The 13,964-nt window shown below is 33.1% G+C and overlaps 1 protein-coding gene across 3 annotated transcripts in view; it reads left to right on the top strand.

The window, feature by feature from the left end:
• The window catches only part of LOC108970009 (leupaxin), a 68,721-nt gene that overhangs the window by 6,002 nt on the left and 48,755 nt on the right, over positions 1-13,964 (top strand). The window contains exon 1 of one of the 3 annotated variants that reach the window (XM_018935088.1): positions 4,541-4,629. The exons of 1 other annotated variant lie outside the window; for it this stretch is intronic. The gene's annotated coding sequence lies outside the window, so the exon portion shown is untranslated. Of the gene's footprint in view, positions 1-4,540; positions 4,630-13,964 lie in introns of those variants that run through there. One more of the 3 variants, XM_018935093.1, reaches the window with a different exon arrangement.

The following is a 13,964-nucleotide window of genomic DNA, read 5'->3' as shown; positions in this document are numbered from 1 at the left end:
GCAAAATCATTGATCATATAATTACTAGTGGCCCAGTGCAAACTCACATTGATAATTATCCGAGGAATGGTACAGGCCGACATTTCTCTAATTCCCATTTCACAAAAAATCTTGCAAACAATGAAACAATTCAGCGCCGTTGGTAAATTTACTCCGTTTCTAAGGATCGAGTTTATTGTTTTTGTTGTAGACTATTTGATAGTACCTCAACGCCCATTTTGTATCTGAGGGGTTTAACAACTGGAAACACTTGTCTGAAATGTTAAAAAATTCATGAAAATAGCACTTTTCATAAGAATTTTTACCTTTCATGGATTGATGCTGAACTATGATTAAAAATAGGAAAAACAAAAGACTGCCAAAAGCAAYACTTGATTAGAAAGGAAACTACAAGATGGAATAATGTTTTRTCTAGATTGATGCATATCACACTTTATTTAGCCGAAAATAATATGACGTTCAGAGGTACTTCCGACAAACTATATWCGCCAAATAACGGAAAGTTCTTAGGCTTGGTACAACTACTAGCCAAATTTGATCTAGTCATGCAGGAGCACTTGCGATTAGCTATGAAGGGTGATATTTCAGACCATTACTGTGGAAAAGACATTCAAAATGAATTAATAGGGCTGATGGGTGAAAAAGTGAAGTCAGAAATCATATTACACACAAAGAAATCAAAATATTATTCTATTATAGCTGACTGTACTCCTGAAATTAGTCATGTATGTAGAACAACTGTCGCTGACATTACGATTTGTTGATTTATCAGACGATGATGAAAAAATATCAGTAAAAGAGCAATTCTTGGAATTTATATCTGTCAATGGGTGAACTGGTGAAAGACTGACTGAAGTTATTATTAATGTTTTAAATAAATACGGACTAGAATTGAACGATTGTAGGGGTCAGGGTTATGACAACGGGTCGAATATGAAAGGAAAAAATATTGGGGTTCAAAGGAGAATTCTCGACATAAACCCTTTATCTGTTTATGTGCCGTGTGGCTGTCATAGCTACAATCTAGTACTATGCAATGCCGCTAAGTCACCCGTAGGACCAGTCACTTTGTTTGGGGTCCTTCAGAGGTTGTTCACATTGTTTTCAGCTTCTGTTCATCGATTGAAAATTCTAACCGATCACTTGGGACTATATACTATAAAAAAGCTCAGTGACACACGTTGGGAAGCAAGAATAAGTAGTGTTAAAGCAGTCCGTTATCAAATTAGTACTATCCATGATGCTTTGATTACTTTGGCTAGTGAAACTCAGAAAACTACTACTCTGGCCGAACAGCTAAAAGATTTCAGCTTCATGGTTTMATTGGTTGTTTGGTATGACATACTTTATCAAATAAATATTGTAAGTAAATCTCTACAGTCAACAGATATGGATCTTGGTAAATGTACAGAAATGTTGAAAAAATGCTGCAATTTCTTGGAAGACTACAGAAATACAGGCTTTAAAAGCGCTATTTTTACTGCGAAGGAGTTGGCCGAAGAACTAGAAATTGAACCTGTACTTCGAGCTACAACAAGAATTCGACGTGTTAAGCGTCAAGCTAGTGAAATTGCACGCGATGACCCTATAATTTCTCCAGAAAAAAAATGTGAGGTTGAATTTTTCAATTGTCTTTCCAGTCAATGGGTACTCGGAATATTGGTCTTTTTTGTACAATATTGAACAGATTCCAGAAAAACCCGACCTTGTTAAGCTCTGTAGTGACCTCCAATTAAAATTAACTGTAAACTCTAAATCAAACATAGATGGTTGTATGTTGTGTGATGAACTTGTAAATCTGATTTCTTTTTTGCCTGATCACAATGTGCTTACTCCCATTTTTGTTTTAAATTTCATCAAATATTGCAATTTACAAGAGCTGTATCCAAATGTATGGTTAGCATTGCGAATATTATTAACTATACCTGTAACGGTTGCTAGTGGGGAGCGGAGCTTTTCAAAGCTGAAGCTGATAAAAGCCTATCTTCGATCAACAATTTCTCAATCTAGATTGACAAACTTAGCTACTTTGTCAATTGAAAACGAAATTGCTGAAAACATCCRCTTTGACAACCTTATAAAAGAGTTCGCTGATAGAAAGACCAGAAAAGTAAAATTTTATTAGTGTTTTTGTAGTAAATGGTTATTTTTTATAATAAATAATTATTTCTTTTAATAAACGGTTATTTCATTACATGTTTTCCCTTTTTTTGAATGGGTTTGAATTGCAGTTGGAGGGCGCCGTAGAAATCTCGCCCAGGGCGCTGCTAGTGTTAAAACCGGCACTAACTGTACACATTCGTATATATCAAAAATTTACACTAATTTTATATTTTTTCAGAAAATAAATATACTTTAAAAACTATTTTGCACATTCAAAGTTCGTATATGATTTTACCTAAAACTAGACATTGTCACATTTTTACCAATTTTTATGCACCCCTTACGTACAATCTTTACCATAAAATTTAACKTTGCTGACAGATATCTTTAGAGAGTTAGTTTTCAACGTAAACGTTATATGCGGTATTGGCGTGGTTATTGTATCAATTTTTAAACAAGCAAGCGCTGGCACGGACAGATGGACGGACGGACAGGCAGACATGCTTAACCAACTCTCCTCGTATTAAATATATATATATAAAACTTTACTCTTTATTACACTTTTAATAACTATTGACAAATTTCTGTGTTTTTTATAATTTATTTGGTAATCAATTTAATAAAAAAAAAATTAAAAGTAAATTTGAAATATAAATTAATAAATAACATAAATTTCGGTAAGTAATATTTCATCAATGGATACTTCAGTGTCTTATAATTGATATGTATGTATGTATATTGAGCGAACGTTTCATCTGACAGCATATGTATGACGGGTAAATTCGTACCAGCTGATTAAACTTTATTGCAACACACTAAACTAGACTTTTATAAACAAAAAAAGAACTCTAAGAAAATTAATAACTTTTCCTTTGGTTTTACGCACGTAGTTTTAGAACAATCCTCGTAAACTTCGCGCTGCTTGTTTTTAGTTACAGTGCACACACTGTCGATCTTGACAGCGAACTTAGTAGCAAAAGTGCCACAACTATGCCTAGATTTTGTTACAATATATATATTATATATGTATGTATGTATGATGCACTTATTTTCCTACTCTCCGACCGTAAGTGGTGTCAAATGAAGAAAGGGTCTTGAACTACTCAAGTGCGTGGTCGTGCTCACAGCTGGGATTTAATTGCCACGCAAAGCTACATTCATTGAYGGGGTTATTGCCATTCATGTGTTTGTTGTTATTGCGGTGTTATATTTTGGTCGAAGGCATAGTTTRTTGATAAAGTTGCCGGTCGACAACATTGCATTAGTCCGACATCTACTCACACATAAGTACATTATAGTGGAAAGTCTGTGGGCTGATGCCAACATCAGTGGGAAAGTGTTTTGGTTTTTGTTTCGTTTGCTGTCTCGATATAATACATAATACTTGTCAGTGTATTCTCGCCGTGCGCTTTTCTAACGGCGCTTGTTGTTCATAGACTTCTCTCCGAAATTTGCTTGGCGCTCGGCTTCATTTATTCAGTCACTCAACGAAAGTACGAAGTCATACATACTTACATATGTAGGTATATGCCTACATGCAAAGAGGTGTCGTTGACGCTACTAAAGCGGTAAATGCAAGAGCGTGGACACAAACGCTTTCCGACATTGCTTAACAAGCGTCATGTGTTGAATGCAATGCTCGCRACAGACTGCTAACGACATCTGTCAAATATTAAAATACACACGGTCTTATGGACGGACCTATTTTGRCAGCTGCATGACTACACGACTGCAGGCCGACAGTTGTCGTTCTCGCTAACTTCAATTTAATCMTATATTTGCCAACGCAGGTAGGACGACAGTAGAGTTGACAGTAAAATGGAAGATAGAGAGATGAGGCAGAGTGGTGATGCCACTAATATGTAAAATGTAAAACTACTCAAAGCTCTAACAAACCGGACGTTATTTTACAAATAAAAGCATAAAAATAGTTCTGTTACATCATTTATAATAACAATTGATAATTTAAAACAAATAAATTCACCTGTTTACTTATTTTTTGCTTAAAAATTTCACTTTGAACAAAATATTAAAATTTCATTGAAGTGCAAGGTATTAGTATGGCCACAACGAAATTGTGTACATGCAAAAATGGACAACTGCGTTGTTTTCTGTACATGTCGGCCATTCTTATGTTGCTGCCCTCTCACAAACGTTCATGTAGTAGGATTCACAACGACATATTCAGTTCACTGATRTGCTGCTGCAGTCTGTCGCGAGCATTGTGTTCCGCACATCATGCTGCCCTCYAAGCACACACACAAACCGYGCTCTGTGATGGGAAGATATCACACGGGCGTGGGGAGACCAATTTCGACGTGGAGTTTGTTGGTATTAGTGCGTCGCTTTGCGCTTCTACTTGTGAGCGGCAGCGTTTGGTGGTTTTGGTTGCGGCTAACGACTGACAACTGAGGGCAGTGTTAGCGTTCCTAGATAAGCGCGCACATCGCTTATATCGCATCGCATCTAGCGCGAATTTGTARTTGTAACGTGCTGTGGCTGTTTTAAATTGCACCATAAGTTAAGGTTTGTGAGTGAATATTCAAAATATGCAATGATTAGAGTCAAATTGTGCACTTATTTGTGTGGATTTAACAACAAAAATGTCCTTATGTGAAAGAAGCTCGTGTCGTTTGCCGCCCAAATGTAATGAGGCAGAAAACATATACAATTTTAATATTTCAAGTTCAAGATTAATAAAAAAAAGGAAAAAATAATTTCTCCACACAAAAACASGTTTGAGTATACAAACAATTACGTAATTTGTAATGAAATCGTCTAAAGTGGTTACTAACTTTTAAGATAATGTGAAGATTAGAACAAACGTGATTACAGATGAGCTGGAAACATCGCAAAGTTACATGTGTACATTTGTGTATGGAAATAATACACACAAAATAATATACGGTCAATCATACAAACGTACCTACATTGAGCTATACAAATATATGTAGAGAAATACTTTTAAAGTCTAGCTTAGTGCACAGTGTCTAATTAGTAAAGAAAATAYGTGTGCTTTGCTATACATACACGTAATACTCACACAAGTATATGCGTAAAATTAAGTTTCTCCTATCAATTTCAGGCGAATATACCAATTAATTAAACAACAATGCTAGACGACGCTCTACAGGTTGCATAGTTTACCACTTCGTTTTCGAATTTTGCAACTCTCATTTGATAAGACAAAGAAAACAATTTATTTGATAAGAATGACACAACTAGCAACCCAGCAGTAAATTTTTCTTACTTCAAATATCAATTTCTGGTAATTATTGGCAACTTCTTGGACTAGCTTTACAACATATACTAAAAAAATGTTGCCAGCTTAAAATCATTTCTCTTAAAAAAAATTTTATTATAGACCTGTCATATTTAATTAATTAAATAATATTATCTAGATTTCAGTAATAATTCAAAACTAAGAAAAAATATTAACTTCGTTTGCGCCAAAGCTGTAAAATCCTTTAAAAAAGGGATTGATTTTCATAATTCAGCTTGTGTGACAGCTATATGCTATTCAGGTTCTATCTGAAAAATTTGTTTGGGGACAGATTGAAGATATAAAAAAGCTTTTATGCAAGAAATTTATTTTGTTTGTTCAGTTTGGTTAGTTATATGCTATAATGATCCGATATTGGAGGTTCGGAAAAATGAGGAACTTCTTTGCAAAAAAGGATGTGTTAAAATTTTCAGGTTGATATCTCGAAAACTGAGGTACTAGTTCGCGAGGGTGCGACTGACACACAGGCGGACATGGCTAAATCGACTCAACTCGTTATGATAATTTTTTATATACATACATATATTTTATAGGGTTTCTGATGTTAAGGCACACCACTGAGCCATTTTTTTTTTACTGTTTTTCGTCGAAGAACTTATGCTTAATGTMACTACAAAGAACACTTCGTAATATTGCTATAAAACAACTTATTGCTAAATATATTATATTGTATTATAAAATAAAATTGCTGCAAAGAAAAACTTTCTCTACATTTTGGAAGTATAAAAAGACAAAATAAAATAATGTTTTTCGAACTGGCAACTGACAGTCTTAGTTATAAAGAAACAGCAAAAATTTATTCATCGTCACATAAATTATAAATAATATATTACAATTTTAATTATAAATTTTTTTTTAATAAAAAAAAGTTCCGAATTCCTCTATAATTTTTTTTTGTTTTGACGAAAATTTTTTTAAAATAATTTCGGTAAATATAGTTTTTTTTTGTTTTTATAACATAGTAAAACTTAATGTTTCTCCTCATATAAATATATACACATTTTTTCKCATATGTATGTACATAAAAAAGGAAATGCTGTTTTTAACGTTGAGATAAGATATTCATTTACATTTTTGCAGTTACAATGACTTCGCTCTCTTTTACTCTTGAATTGAGAATTCTATTATTTCACGGACAAAATAATTTACTTATTTACTTACAAACTGAAAAATTTGTGTTGGCATAGCGGCAATTTAAAAATTGGTTTATAAATAAAGAAGATAATTGTTGCACTACACTTTAAATTACAATTGAATGCATATATATATCTGCGTTATTACAAATATAAATATATGTACATATAAATTTAATTTGAAAACTTGAATTAATTGGCTATTAATGCAAAGTCTAGTTTACACACTTTGAAAAAGATCGTTGTAAAGCGGCGTAAGATGTAAAATATTAGTATATGGAATAAGCTCTTAAAGAATTTGAGATATTTTAATTTTTAAAATAAAGCAAAAAAAAAATTTTTTTTTTACYCAATGTTCTATCATATATGTGCATATGTATATTTTGAGAACCAGATCATCAGCATTTATTTTTTCACAATCCCGTTAGTTTCTTTACTTTATATAAATACATTTTGATCTTTCGTAAAGATTTGTCTGATGACCTCATTTAATATGCATACTACTTTTTTAGAATTCGTCTTGACAACTTAGACAACTTTTTTAAGTTTTTCAGAAGGTGTTTACTATTCTAGGAGGTGACTAATTACAGTGTAAGTGTATTTCCAACCAAAAAATTATTTTAGCAATTCTTTCAGGTCCTTTTCGTTATTACTCATATTACATTAAAAGAAACTATTGTAGTAATAAATATATCTTTGCCTTAGCACTTTGCATTAGGGTTGTWCATTCTTTACTTACTTTAATCTTATATCTCTGTAGTTTATATGAGGGTCAGGACRAAAGTGCTTATGGTTTCTTATTTAAGAGCCACTGTAGGGGGTATAAAATTATGTGCGAATTTATTAATTTTTTATTGTGATACAATCATTTATTCACAGAAGCAATGGAACATTTGAACCTCAAGCTGGAGAAAAATGAATTATTTTGGTTAATAAAAAATTTGAATCAATCGAAATTTCCCTACGAACATACTTCTATGCAAAATTCAATTCTAAAGATAACCTCAAAATGATTAATCGATCGGATAAAACTTGTGAAAGTAACTTATCTCGATTATTGCAAAAAAAAAAAAAAAAAAAATAGTGTTGAGGAAATCGCATTTACAATTTCAGAGGAGAAAGACGAGGTGGACTTATTATATACGCTGTAACTCGTTTTCCTCGAATCAACTAGAATCGAATTTTAAGTATAAAGCATTGCCTACAAAAAAAAAAAAAAAAATATGTAAAAGATTTACATTGCCTGTATCCCTTAAGGACATCACTAATGGTTTTTTATTGAAATACCGATACCGAATTTATACAATATCAACAATGCAACCCTACTGCTTTGTTTCAATTTRCTTTGTATCMACTTTGACATTTTGTGACAATTGCTTTCAAAACAACCAASAGCTATGGCGGCAAATGTGAATATAAATTTATTTATTAACAATTTTTTAGATTTATGTGAAAGTGGCCGCAGCAACTCCTCGATAATCATTAAAAAACATTTGAAAAACAAGAGAAAAAAGCAAAAAGCGGCATTGCTTGGATTGTTCAATGGAAAAAAATTTGGGCATCACAAAAAATAGAGATGGGCCCTATGCTCAATGTATGCGCATCTAATACGCATAAAAATTTATCGGTACTCGATACTTTGCATATCGTAAGCAGTTTGATTTTAAGGAATTCTATACTTCGTACTAATGCAAAGCAACATGCAACTTGGAACTCAGCCATTGTTTCAAACTATTTGGTTGCCCCCACTTGTAAAAAACATTATCCAAACAACACTTAACTCCGTCGGCCATTGAACTTAGGGARAGTATGCGAATCGCATTAATTATAAATAAAAGAAGCTATTCAATRTATGGAAAATGTCTACAATTGCAAAAGCTTATTTCTTTGAAAGCACACATACATGCATTGCAAGTAGAATGCTATCTGCTTTGCAAGGGCAGTCAGACTTCTTCGGTTTTTTAAGTAGTTTTCATTGTACTTTCACATTGTGAATTTAATTAATTTTCACTTTATAAAATATGTTCTTCTTCCAGAAAATATGGAAGAAGATTGTTTACTGAACATACGAAAACGGATTTTTAGTAATAACTGGCATAAAAAGTAAATTGATAATGATAACTTGAGTAAAAATTAAGCTATCTTAATGAAACTTTGTACATGTGATTCTTGGCAAAAGTTGAGGACGGGTCCGTCGACACGTCCACAAAATGAAATTAAATGAAAATCTATGTGGGTTAAAGATATGAAAAATGTACATATCCCCTGAACCACTTAAGATTCAATATCCGAAGTCACTCAGGACAAATCCCTTAAGAAATCTTACAGAAACTGTAAAAATGGATAAAATCGGGTGATAATCCCGCCCACTCCCAATATAACGGTTATGTTAAGAACTACCAAAAATGCGATAATTCATTCACTGAATACGTCAGAGACATTAAATTTTACACCTATGATGGCACAAGAAAACTTTATAGGAGCCGGGGTTATAATTAGACATTGGACGYAGTATCGCACACATTTTGCCGAAAGGGCATATCTCAGAACCTACTCAACCGATCTCGACTAAATTTAGTATATAATRTTATCTTAACATTCCTATCTTCCAGTGCAAAAATGAGCGAAATTAGACTGCAACCATAATAGCCTAATTTAAAGCCCATCTGATTCTTTCACTTTCCAGAGTGCAAATCAAGTACTAATAAATGAATCGCATAAAAATTTGCGCGAATAGCGTCTCTAAAGTGTAACACCTTATCATCAAAAATTGTCCGATTTGCTCCAAAACTATTCAAGCTCCCAGATATGTACCGAATATATGGATAATCGTTCCAATTGCGAACATTTTATCGAAAATATCCCTCAATCTATGAATTCGGAGATAATCCTCTTCTAATAATAGTATTCATGCTTGTCAAATCGGATCAATAATTCTCTTAGCCCCCAAAGAAAGATTTTCGAACTTCCGGTTGACTTTATATCGTATACGTCGACATATATGCGAATATCTTAATGAAACTTACGGTTCATTTTTGTGCCAAAAGTGAATAAAATCGGGTCAAACCTTGATCCTGACAAGTTGCAAGAGTGTGAAATGTTCGGATACACTTCCTTACTTATTTTTCATTAACAGTATACTAAATACGTTTTTCTATTTGGTTGARAGTTTTCAAATGTTTCCAACGCTGTGGTTCAAAATTTCATCAATAAAATATTAAACTGTTAATAAATTTTTTGAAAGCAAAATGAGTTTGAAAAGCGTTTTTTATTGCTGTGTTTGACGCCACCTTAAACAACACGAAGAAAGAAATATTCCACTTTTAAGTATTTAATATCACTTTCACAACCAAACCCATCAAATTTTCTCTCTTAATAATATATATTTTTTGTTATTTGTCAATATAAATAAACAAGTCAATTTATACGAATGTGTGCGCATTCGTTGCAACTATTGCTATATTTAGCTACAGAGTGCTAAAAATATGCCCACACATCGAATAAACTGCAYAACAAGAAAAAACGTTAACTATTATATATATACATACATATGTACATAATGGACACTCTATGTGTATGTAATACAGATGTTTCAAACCTCTTACATTTCCGTCTAGCATTGCCAGAAAATACGCAGTCGACGAAGGATTGACACTTCTCATCGAAAGTGAAAGAGCGCGAAGGGGCTGAAAGTGTCAGAAAAGCGTACAATTGCATTTTCTAGCAATGGAAAGTGTAAAAATAGTGAAGTAATTACACTTGACTACATATGCACATGTGTCTTAGGTATTTGTATGYAGTATGTATGTATGTATACKTTTGCAAGTGAATACTTGAGGGTAGCTCAATAAGTGGGGACAACACATCGGTTGTGTAGTTGAAAGTTTTACAATTTMTTATAGCCTTTTCGCACAAGAGTTAATTAACCGATCTTTGCCCGAGTAAAACTCTAATTTCGATCGATTTATCATCCAAATTAAAATCATTTTTTCTACATTAATTCTTAATCGAATTGAAATCGAGTTGATACTGAAATACAGCTCTGCGGGCTACACACTAAATTTGTCTGTGTTTAACTCTGCTGGTTGTTGCCCATACTATAAATCTGGTTTTGTGCATAGATAAAATAGCAATTAGCTGATGATCATTTGAACCTTCGTTGTAAATTGCAACAGTCATTTTCATTCACTACGAGAATACCAAACACTTTCTGCTGCTGCTTTAGAGAGGTCATGGCTTTATCGTTGAAAAAAAAACATAATGTTGGCAAGAAGCTATGTTTATTTTACATAAATCAGTAGTTAGTACTTATACTATTAAAAAACAGGAAAACCCGGTTGCTTCGGTTRCACCCAAGCTACAATATCTTTCACAAATAAAGTTTTCCATACGGGGAATTAGTTTTGATCGGTCAGCAGCTATATGGCTGGTAATGCTTTAGTGGTCCGATCTGCTCTTTGCACAGTAATAAAAAAAATGTTCTGATATTGAAGAAGAACGTGTTCAAATAGTTCGCGTATATATGTCAAAAGTGTGCCCAATAATGTACAAAAGGTTCGAATAAAATTACTCAGACCATATTTAAGAAACAAACTCGAAAAAAAAGTTTTTTTTCTTACCTTGAAACCCTAACCCCTCCCTTAAAGGTTTTGTTTATTCGATTCGCGATTCTCCAAGTTCTATATCTGTTGTCTTATTTGCTTGCTTTGAGTATGTGACTAGGTGTCAGTGAACTGTAGGTTCAAACCTCAACATACAAGGTGCGTTCCAAAGTAAACAGGACTTTAAAAAAACCGAACAAATGGGGGTTCAGCAAAWTTTTTTTATTTTATTCTGCTTCAATACAGCTTTTTGCACGGTCCAAAAGCATGTCGAACGAGTGTCTTAGCTCGTTGGCCGGTACAGCCGCCARTATGCCGGCGCAAGCCTTTTGAATGGCCCCTATGTCTGCATAACACTTTCCTTTCATGGGCAAATGCATTTTTCCTCAAAGGAAGAAGTCGCACGGTGCTATATCAGGTGAATACGGGGAGTTGTTAATGATTAAAATGTGATTTTTGGTCAAATAATCGGTCACAAGCTGTCCTTCAAATGTTTGARTCTGAGCAATTTTTAGTCGTCAGTCAATTTGTGCGGAACAAACGGTGCACACATCTTTCGTAAGCCCAATTGTTYGGTCAAAACGCGATAAATCGATGTTTTGGAGATGTTCAATTCCACTTCCATGAATTTCAATGATGGTTCCGGGTGATTTTTAATGAATTCACGCACAGTTTCGATGGAATTTCCGGTGATCACGGATTTTGTTTGGCCCACATGTTCATCGTCATTTATGTCCTCACGACCACTTTGGAACCGATGAAACCACTCGTGGTCATATCGCCATAAACTTGTTTCATCAATTGAAACGTTCCGGTAAAAGTTTTACCAATTTTAAAACAATATTTAATGTTGGCTCTTTGTTCGATGCTAATTTTTGCACCGACAACACAAACATACTGACACTTAAAATGCAATAACTTCACTTCCAATATATGAAATGTTATGAAAATCTCACTGGATAATCGATAAAGATAGCAGAGACTAACGCACCATTCGACATATAGATGGTGCCATCAGGGGGCGCTAGATTCCTGTTTACTTTCCAACACATCTTGAGTGCTATAATGTACTAGTGCCTCTCAAAATTATACGCATTTATTGAATTAAGTAAGTGATGTGGAGGCATTATTGCTATCAGATTAAAATTATCTAACTTTTCTTAAAGCAAATTAAGTAATTTAATACTGTGTTTTTGCTTTTCATTCATCATTACAGACATTGATATGCATGTACTGTATAGTATGTTTATAGAGTAAACAATATTTGGAGATGAACGAACGCAGTCACCGTTGATGAAGTCGAAAAATAATTTAATTTGCTGATTTGTAAACAATTTTATATTCGCTTAGTGCGAGTTCACTTTCTAATAGTTTCTTGTCTACTTCCTATATTTGCTTGCTTGTACACGTGTATATTCATATACATATGTTCGTAAAATCCACTTGAATATTTGACGTCGAACAATTCATTCTGTTTGCAGAAAAATCGTTTTCGGTCCTCCATAAAATGGCAATGATCTACGTATTCACATACAAAAATACATATCTTTGGAAAATTCTTGAAGAAATATCGAGTAGGCGGATGTTGCAGAGGCCTAAGAACACATTAATAACAGCTCTCACACAATGTTTACATTGATGTGCCAAGTTACACTTTTCACTGTAAAAATATTTTTTTTATAAAAAATGTAAAAATGTTTTTTTTATTTTATCTAAACAAAATGGCAGCATTCAATATAGCGGTTTAACACTTTACTATCGGTACTGATCGGATAAAAGCTATCACCACATTTTATTCATAATTCCTTAACAATTTTCTATCAATATTAATTTGTTATAGGAGTGTTTTGTAATTTGATATTTGTACATAATATTGTACTATATTTACTTGGTTTTAGACATCTATGCATAACGTACTRTGTGGCGTATGAGTAACATTTTTTCATAGAAATTTTTATTCTACAATAGAACTTTTTTCGTATATCATGAAGTATATTGTGTAGTATATAAACAAATTTTTTCGGAMTTTTTTGACGACATCTACCGGTGAAATGGGTGGGTGAATGAGATGCGTTTTTTCACTGGAGGACACGATTTATTATGTTTGGATCACCTGATACACAAAAACCCAATTTATTCTTAAAAACTACGTGAATGGTTATCGTCCCTACTAGAATCAGGAAAAAATGTTGATAAATAAAAAAGTAATTAACGTTTTGTGTTTTTTGTTTTTAATTCCCCCATGCTTTTTTACATAAATTTTGTCATAACAGTGTCAATAAATTATGAAAAATAATGAATCTAGTAGGGAGGATAGYCAGGCGTTTTGTGAACATTAAAACAACAATTAGCAAATCGGTTGAGTAGTTCGACCGGAATCATGTCCGCCAGTTTAAAAAACTGTGTTTTGATGCGATTTCATGCGCCAGGTGTGCACTACGAACGTCGAGCGGTATTATTATTTTTGGAATTTTTGTGAAATCCTCCAATGGTAAAGGGGGTTTCTACACTAATTCTAAGGGTATAAGAGAACAGGAAATGCAAAAAAWWTKTTTTTTTTTKAATAAAGATTACCCYACTGAYCCCTTAAAAGAGTGCAAAAATTAATGATGCGGTATATGGAAATGTTGGATACATTTAATTTTAACTTGAGAATATGTAATTATTCAATGGGTTTAATATTGTATTTCGCTCTTGTAACATTGCTTTGTGAGAAAACGTTGAAAATATTTATTGTATTCAAAAGTGTTCACTTTTAGCGATTTCAGATTTATTTCATATATTTAGCTTCTCACTTTGAACATATGTAAGAGATTTTAATTTCTCATTAATCATGCTGAGTAA

The sequence above is a fragment of the Bactrocera latifrons genome, unplaced genomic scaffold (assembly GCF_001853355.1).
Source record: "Bactrocera latifrons isolate USDA-ARS-PBARC rearing strain unplaced genomic scaffold, ASM185335v1 scaffold_276, whole genome shotgun sequence".
In the NCBI taxonomy this organism is placed as follows: domain Eukaryota; kingdom Metazoa; phylum Arthropoda; class Insecta; order Diptera; family Tephritidae; genus Bactrocera; species Bactrocera latifrons.
The sequence above is the reverse complement of the archived record's forward strand: the minus strand, read 5'-3'. Positions and strand labels throughout refer to the sequence as shown.